Here is an 8640-nt window from a genome sequence, read left to right as displayed (position 1 = left end):
AGGGTGCCAACCCACCGCAGGACACACACAAACACCAAGCACACACTAGGGCCAATTTAGGACCGCCAATCCACCTAACCTGCATGTCTTTGGATTGTGGGAGGAAACCGGAGAGCCCGGAGGAAACCCACGCAGACACGGGGAGAACATGCAAACTCCACGCAGGGAGGACCCGGGAAGCGAACCCAGGTCTCCTAACTACGAGGCAGCAGCGCTACCACACTGCGGCACCGTGCCAGGTGGGGTGCCTTTTTTTATTTATATCTGGTATTTTATTTATTCTTCTTTTGGCTGCTTCCCGTTAGGAATTGCCACGGCGGATCATCTTCTTCCATATGTTTCGGTCCACTGAATCTTGTTCTGTTACGCCCATCACCTGCATGTCCTCTCTCACCACATCCATAAACCTCCTCTTAGACCATCCTCTTTTCCTCTTGCCTGGCAGCTCTATCTTTAACATTCTTCTCCCAATATACTCAGCATCTCTCCTCTGCACATGTCCAAACCAACGCAATCTCACCTCTCTGACTTTGTCTCCCAACAGTCCAGCCTGAGCTGACCCTCTAACATACTAATTTCTAATTCTGTCCATTCTGGTCACACTCAGTGCAAATCTTCACATCTTTAAACTCGCTACCTAAAGCTCCGTCTCCTGCTTTCTGCTCAGTGCCACTGTCTCCAACCCATATAACATAGCTAGTCTCACTACCGTCCTGTAGGCCTTCCCTTTCCCTCTTGCTGATACCTGTCTGTCACAAATCACTCCTGACACTCTTCTCCACCCTGAATGCACTCTCTTCTTCACCTCTCTTCCACAATCTCCATTACTCTGTACTGTTGACCCCAAGTATTTAAACTCATCCACCTTCACCAACTCTACTCCTTGCATCTTCACCATTCCACTGACCTCCCTCTCATTTACACACATGTATTCTGTCTTGTTCCTACTGATCTTCATTCCTCTCCAGGGTGTCCTCGACCTGCTTCCTACCAGATCACAATGTCCTCAGCACACATCATAGTCCACAGGGACTCCTGTCTAAATCTGGGATAATTCCTTTTCTGGTAGAGGTTATTCATTTCAGTATATGCCAGGACCTGTAAAGGGATTTAAAAATGACCTCAGCCAACTTGTTGACTTCATTTTGTTCTTCTGCTGAGCTACATTACTGTAAATTATAAAAGATATAATGTATAGAAATAAATTATGCAAAAACAAAAAGTAAATGTACTACTTTGCACCATAATCTCCAAGCCTGTCCAAAAACCTCTCGCTTCATTCCAAAATCCTCTTAAAGGTGTCTTTTAAGAGTAACTGCCTGGAAAACCGTATGAACTCTCCCTAGTCCAGATTTGCTTAAAGGTGTTGTAGGTATGATCAGCATTTTCTGTTCTTTTTTTTTGATTTTTGTTTCCTCTTTCTCTTTCCAGTTTGCACTACTGTGCCTCCTTACATGAGCTTACTGGGATTTTGACAGAGCAGAAATAAAACAGGTAATCATTGGGGCAAATGTAAATCAAATGCTCTTAATAATATTGTTAAATATATAGTCTTAATAGGCTACCACAGTGACTTTTGATCCCCATGTCCCATTCCTTCCCCATTCCCTAATTGATTGATCACACACAAATAACCTCTGAAAGGGGGGCACAGTCTCACACAAAGTAAATGTCAACTCCTCAGTCAGACTAACACACACGTGTTGCAGATGTAGGAGGAAGAGTAAACTCCTCTTAGACGGGTCTAGGCTGTTCTTTGAAGCCAGTCTTACGGAGCTGTGAGAGAGCCGATCATCTCTGTGCAAATGTAGGCCAGGAAGTTCAATATTAGAGAGTCCATTTAGTGTTTCAGGTTTTCTTCCACAATGTGCACCGTCCTCAGCTAATCTATTGCCAGGGTGCTTTGTTTTGTTCTCAATTTCCACGCAGTAACTAGCCTGGCTGTGTCTTATGCATACTGGGAATGTTTGTGTCTAATTTCTTAGACTAATTGTCCAGTCTTCAGTTTAGTTTTTTTTTTCTTCCATTCAAGTATCTGGCAGCAAAGTAAAAAAAAAAAAAAAAGAACACCAAGACTCAGATCCGTATCATGTTTTTTTTTTTATGACCTAAAACATCTGCCTTACTCTTCTTATGTCGTTATTGAAGTCCGATCCTAAAAGAACACCATTCTCAAAGCTGCAGTTAAAACAAATGATAATGCAAAGCAAACTAATAGGCCAAATGGTTTTATTAAGCAGAAGAAAGAGATGCTGCAGGATTTAATAGAAGTTGTTCCTCAAGTCCCTTTTTATGGTCGGTTTTGGAGGCCTGTTAAAAAAGAGGGAGAGAGAGCGACTGATTCTGTTGAAATATGTTGTGCTGTTTTATGCCAAGTTTATTTAAGATCCAAGCTGATAAAAGGAAGTATCCAGACCAAAAAAAAAATGTTTGCGTAGCCTACAAGCATTTCGGGGTTGGTTTTCTCAAAGCTAGAGCAGTAAATGTCAGGGCTGACATAAACCACTTCTTCCTTCACATCCTGCCTTTCCCCACCTTGCTGTTTAACAGGCTAAGTAAGGCGTCTCTCCTCATTCTGCTCGGTCATCATTAAGACAGGACTTCTCAGACAAGTGAGCATGAACGTGCACGGGGGGCTTCTCTCGCAGTACAGTCAGTGGCTGTCATCTGCTGACGTTGCCCGTTCCCTTCACTTTCACATGCTGCGTCATGATAGGAGGTCTAATTTGATCACAGAAGATGAGTGGGTGAAATGTAAAGCGAGCGGGAAACCCCAGGATCTAAGTTACACAAAAACTGAAGTCACCTTAAATGGGGAACTCTGGCACATACCAGGAATGCATGACCTCACTTTTATAACATTGGCTCCAAGGAAGTATGCAGCATGTAGTATGGAGTGTTATCTGCGGTATTAAGAAGCAAGCAGGAGATATTGGCAAGGTGCAGTCGAGACGAGGGAAAAATCTTAAAGGTTTCACTAAGCACCTGCAGCATGCTGGGGTATTTATCATAAGTACACAGGAATTCAAATGCCACTCTTCTTGGAATTCAAATGAGCGGAGTTATGTGTTGGTTTTTAAGTTTTAGCTTTACCACAAGTGGACGAGTCGCTAACAAACACATGACTTTGAATGCAGTGTCGGTAGTTTTACATAATAAATGATATAATTCAACACTTGAGTATCAGGCAGTGTTGGGAAGTGATTAAATGGCTAGGTGTTAAATTAGAGTACAGAGAGGTTATGAAAGATCATGTTAAATTACACGCCATTTCCAATTATTTTCTGTCGCAGACTTCCCTTACATAATCTTAGCTAGTCAGAGGCAGCTGTGGCACAGTCCGGTAATATCCAGATGTGTAGTTTAACATAACTAGTGACTCAGTCTGAATAGTCTGTGACATGCCCTGAAGAAAAAAAAAAGTCAAACATGTTTGATTTTTGTCTTAAATTGTAGAAGTGGGCAAGTGTGCACGTGTGAGAGCTGAAAACCGAGTTTTTATAGACGGTAAAAGGCTCCATATCATTTACTGAGATGTGAACGTGTAGTCCATGGAAAGTTTCTGACACGAGCGATTTTGACGGCACTAAAATTACAGACGTCCTGCTTGATATCTCCTCTGCTATTAACATAATCAACCATCAGGTCCTCCTTGCCACCCTCTCTAACTTAGGCATCACTGTGACTGTCCTGAGGTAGTTTTGACTCCTACCACTTGGGCAGATCCAACCAAAGAACAATGTCAAGGGGGCACAAAGGAAGCATGGGGAAGGCACAAGGATCGTTGCTGGGCCATCTCCTCTTCTCTCTATACACCTCCTCACTAGGCCATATCGTCCTGTCCTATGGTTTCTCCTATCAGTGCTAAGCTAATCATACACAGCTGTACCTGGTGCTGCCTCCAGAAGACCACACAGCATCAGCAAAAACCTCTGCATGTCTCACTGATCTTGCAGCCTGGATGAAGGAACACCATCTCCAGCTCAACCTGCTAAAGATGGACCTCCCTGTTACCTCATCTCTGTTCCACTTGGCTCACTACTGTTAACATCTACTGAGTCAGTTTGCAACTTTGGGGTGATGATAAATGAACAGCTGTCCTTCGCTGGCCATGTCACAACACACAACTCCTGCTCTAGGTTTTCACTTTGTCACATCTGGTCTACACTAACTCCTTACTGTCGGAGCACCGGTATGTATCACTAAGCTGCTGCAAATGATTCAAAATGCAACAGTATATCTGGAGCCTCATGTATAAACGGTGCGTACACACAGAAATGTTGCGTAAGAACTTTTCCACATTTAAATCGCGATGTATAAAACCTACACTTGGCGTAAAGTCACACACTTTTCCACAGTACCTCATACCTTGTCGTATGCAAGTTCTCCACTCGGTTTTGCAGACTGGCGGCACCCAGCGTCAAAGCAGTGCTACTGTTCCTGTGTGGTTACACCTTATTTTCCTGACGCAGCTTTATAAATACACTGAAATTAACTGCATATTGTTTATTATTGTAAAGCATCTGATTGTAATTAAACTTGTAACAATATAATGGTCCAGGGAACAGCCATAGATAGATACTTTATTAATCCCAAGGGGAAATTCACATAATCCAGCAGCAGTATACTGATACAAAGAAAGTATTCCAAATACCATAACTGCTTTAGCGTTGTTACTCTCACTTCTTCTTCTTCTTCTTCTTCTTTCAGCTGCTCCCATTAGGAGTTGCCACAGCGGATCATCTTTTTCCATATTACTCTCACTGCACCACTCGGAGTATTTATATCACTGTATCTGAGTGTGAATCACAGCAGCAGCTGATCGGAAAGAGAATTATCGGTATACAGCTTCAAGCACACACTGTCTCAGCCACTGCAAAACGTTTTAAAGCCTTTCCTGTATGGACCTCGCGGTTCAGAAACAGTTTCATCCTAAGAACTTTAAATGCACTCAATCAATTGCTCCTTGTAGAATGCTTTGTACTTGTAAGTACAATCACCCCACTGTAAACTTGCACTACAGTTATAATATCGCACAACCTGAGCCACTTTATAAAGCGCGTATTTACATATGATGACGATATCATTTTTAAGATGAAATGCAGCAAAATATGTTTGTTAAATTATACACATAAAACTTTAACTTCATTTAAATAATCTATATTCTTCACTGGGAGTGTCGTGAAAGATAAAATAATTAAACATGTACTCCGAAGATATTTCAATGTTCCTTAAATGTTTTGAAGAATCGGCAATAAACTTACAGATGGCTTATCTTCTATTACAAAGCTGATTGTGTGGCGATCGGTTAATTGGGGAAATAAAAGCAAGGACTGCAGTGGCGGCTACACCAATATATATCTATACTAATAAAAGGCAAAGCCCTCACTCACTCACTGACTCATCACTAATTCTCCAAATTCCCGTGTAGGTAGAAGGCTGAAATTTGGCAGGCTAATTCCTTACATCTTACTTACAAAAGTTAAGCAGGTTTCATTTCGAAATTCTACACGTAACGGTCATAATGGTCGATAACGGTCGACAACGCTCGCCATGTTGAACTTTCTTATTTATGGCCCCATCTTCACGAAATTTGGTAGGCGGCTTCCCTGCGCTAACCGAAACCAATGTACGTACTTATTTCTGTGGTATGACGCCACTGTCAGCCGCCATATTGAACTTTCCCATGTCACTAATTTTCCAGCTTCCCGTGTAGGTAGAAGGCTGAAATTTGGTAGGCTCATTCCTTACAGCTTACTTACAAAAGTTAAGCAGGTTTCATTTCGAAATTCTACACGTAACGGTCATAACGGTCAACAACGTCCGCCATGTTGAACTTTCTTATTCATGGCCCCATCTTCACGAAATTTGGTAGGCGGTTTCTCTATGCTAACCAAAACCAATGTACGTACTTATTTCGGTGGTATGACACCACTGTCAGCCACAATATTGAACTTTCCCACGTCACTAATTCTCCAACTTCCCGTGTAGGTAGAAGGCTGAAATTTGGTACTTATTTCAGTGGTATGATGCCACTGTCGGCCGCCACATTGAACTTTTCAACGGTCTTTGTTACTTATGGGCCCATCTTCAAGAAATTTGGTACGCGGGTTCCCAATGCTAACTGAATCCTACTTACGTACATATATACAGTCATGTGAAAACATTAGGACACCCTTTGAAAGCATGTGGTTTTTTGTAACATTTTTAATAAATGGTTATTTCATCTCCGTTTCAACAATACAGAGAGATTAAAGTAATCCAACTAAACAAAGAAAACTGAAGAAAAGTCTTTTCAAGATCTTCTGTAAATGTCATTCTACAAAAATGCCTATTCTAACTGAGGAAAAAGATAGGACACCCTTGCCCCTAATAGCGAGTGTTACCTCCTTTGGCTGAAATAACTGCAGTGAGACGGTTCTTGTAGCCATCTACCAGTCTTCGACATCGGTCTGAGGAAATTTTACCCCACTCCTCAATGCAGAACTTTTTCAGCTGTGAGATGTTTGAGGGGTTTCTTGCACGTACAGCCCTTTTCAAGTCACCCCACAGCATCTCAATGGGATTCAAATCTGGACTTTGACTTGGCCATTCCAGGACTCTCCATTTCTTCTTTTTCAGCCAATCTTTGGTTGATTTACTAGTATGTTTTGGGTCATTGTCATGTTGCATGGTCCAGTTCCGCTTCAGCTTTAATTTTCTAACTGATGGTCTCACATGTTCTTCAAGCACCTTCTGATACACAGTAGAATTCATCGTGGATTCTATGATGGTGAGCTGACCAGGTCCTGCTGCAGCAAAGCAGCCCCAAACCATGACACTTCCACCTCCATGCTTCACAGTTGGTATGAGGTTCTTTTCTTGGAATGCTGTGTTTGGTTTACGCCAAACATGTCCTCTGCTGTTGTGTCCAAATAATTCAATTTTGGACTCATCTGTCCAAAGAACATTATTCCAGAAGTCCTGGTCTTTGTCAACTTTATCTCTGGCAAATGTCAGTCTGGCCTCGATGTTTCTCTTGGAAAGCAAAGGTTTCCTCCTTGCACACCTCCCATGCAAGTTAAACTTGTACAGTCTCTTTCTGATTGTAGAGGCATGTACTTCTACATCAACAGTAGCCAGAGCCTGCTGTAGTTCTCGAGATGACACTTTAGGGTTTTGGAGACCTCTTTTAGCATCTTGCGGTCTGCTCTTGGGGTGAACTTGCTGGGGCGACCAGTCCTGGGCATGTTGGCAGTTGTTTTGAAAGCCCTCCACTTGTAGACTATCTTCCGGACAGTGGAATGGCTGATTTCAAAATCTTTTGAGATCTTTTAAATCCCTTCCCAGACTCATAGGCTGCTACAATCTTTTTTCTGAAGTCCTCTGACAGCTCTTTTGTTCTCACCATGGTGCTCACTCTCACTTCAACAGTCAGGAGCACACCAAACTAAATGTCTGAGGTTTAAATAGGGCAAGCCTCATTCAACATGCAGAGTAACGATCTACTAATTATGTGCACCTGGTGTGATATACCTGTGTGAGATCTGAGCCAATTTAAGAGGGAATACATGTGAGGGTGTCCTATCTTTTTCCTCAGTTAGAATAGGCATTTTTGTAGAATGACATTTACAGAAGATCTTGAAAAGACTTTTCTTCAGTTTTCTTTGTTTAGTTGGATTACTTTAATCTCTCTGTATTGTTGAAACGGAGATGAAATAACCATTTATTAAAAATGTTACAAAAAACCACATGCTTTCAAAGGGTGTCCTAATGTTTTCACATGACTGTATGTCCATAGCCTGCAGCTCGGTCACCGTGTGAGGTGGCGTTGGGTCCCCCATCCCAACGCCTCCCACATTGTTGGCTGCCTGCCTATATAAGGCCGTCCGTTGCTCCAGTCTCTACATTCCCTTCCTTGCTTCGCCACGGGATTCACGTCTCCCTGCTAAAAACTACAGCCTTTTTAATTAATCCACGGCTTCTCAGATGTTTTATTGTTCATTTATTACGATTATAGTTATTGTGTAGGTATTTTAGACTTACTTTACATTGTTCAGGTACCCATTTCCTTTATCATTCCAACCGTACCCCCATTAACATGTCTATCGAGGTGATCACCATCGATCAAAGAACTGTCACTTACCGAGTGGTTTCCATGCCCGGAGATGGCACCTGCCTTTTCCATTCTCTGTGTTACATATTGCACGGCCATATCAGGCTCACTCTTGATATCCGGAGGAACATTGTGTCTTTTGTATTGAATGACTGGGACAGGTTCAAGGTGTGGACTGATGACAGTACAGGAGATAATTATATTACACAGGAGCACTAGAAGAGTGAAATGCTTAAGCCCTTCACCTATGCATCTGCATGTGAGTTGATGGCTGCCGCTGAATTGTTCGGTTGTCGCTTTCAAGTGTACTGAAATAGCCAAATATTTGATATTTAAATAGATTCACAGGTGACGATTTCAGTAGTGGACACTTTAATGTTTATGAATGTTTAAACTCTCAAAAGCTGGATGTGAAGTTATCGATGAAACCGGTTGTATACTTACAACGCTTGACAGATGCCAAATGTCTCTTCAACACAAGTCCTACAAATACTGTCGTAATTGAAACAAACCATGAAACTCAAACCGATTATGACAGCAGCAAT

This window comes from Polypterus senegalus, chromosome 3, assembly GCF_016835505.1.
Source record: "Polypterus senegalus isolate Bchr_013 chromosome 3, ASM1683550v1, whole genome shotgun sequence".
Classification (NCBI taxonomy): domain Eukaryota; kingdom Metazoa; phylum Chordata; class Cladistia; order Polypteriformes; family Polypteridae; genus Polypterus; species Polypterus senegalus.
Note: the sequence above shows the minus strand (reverse complement) of the source record.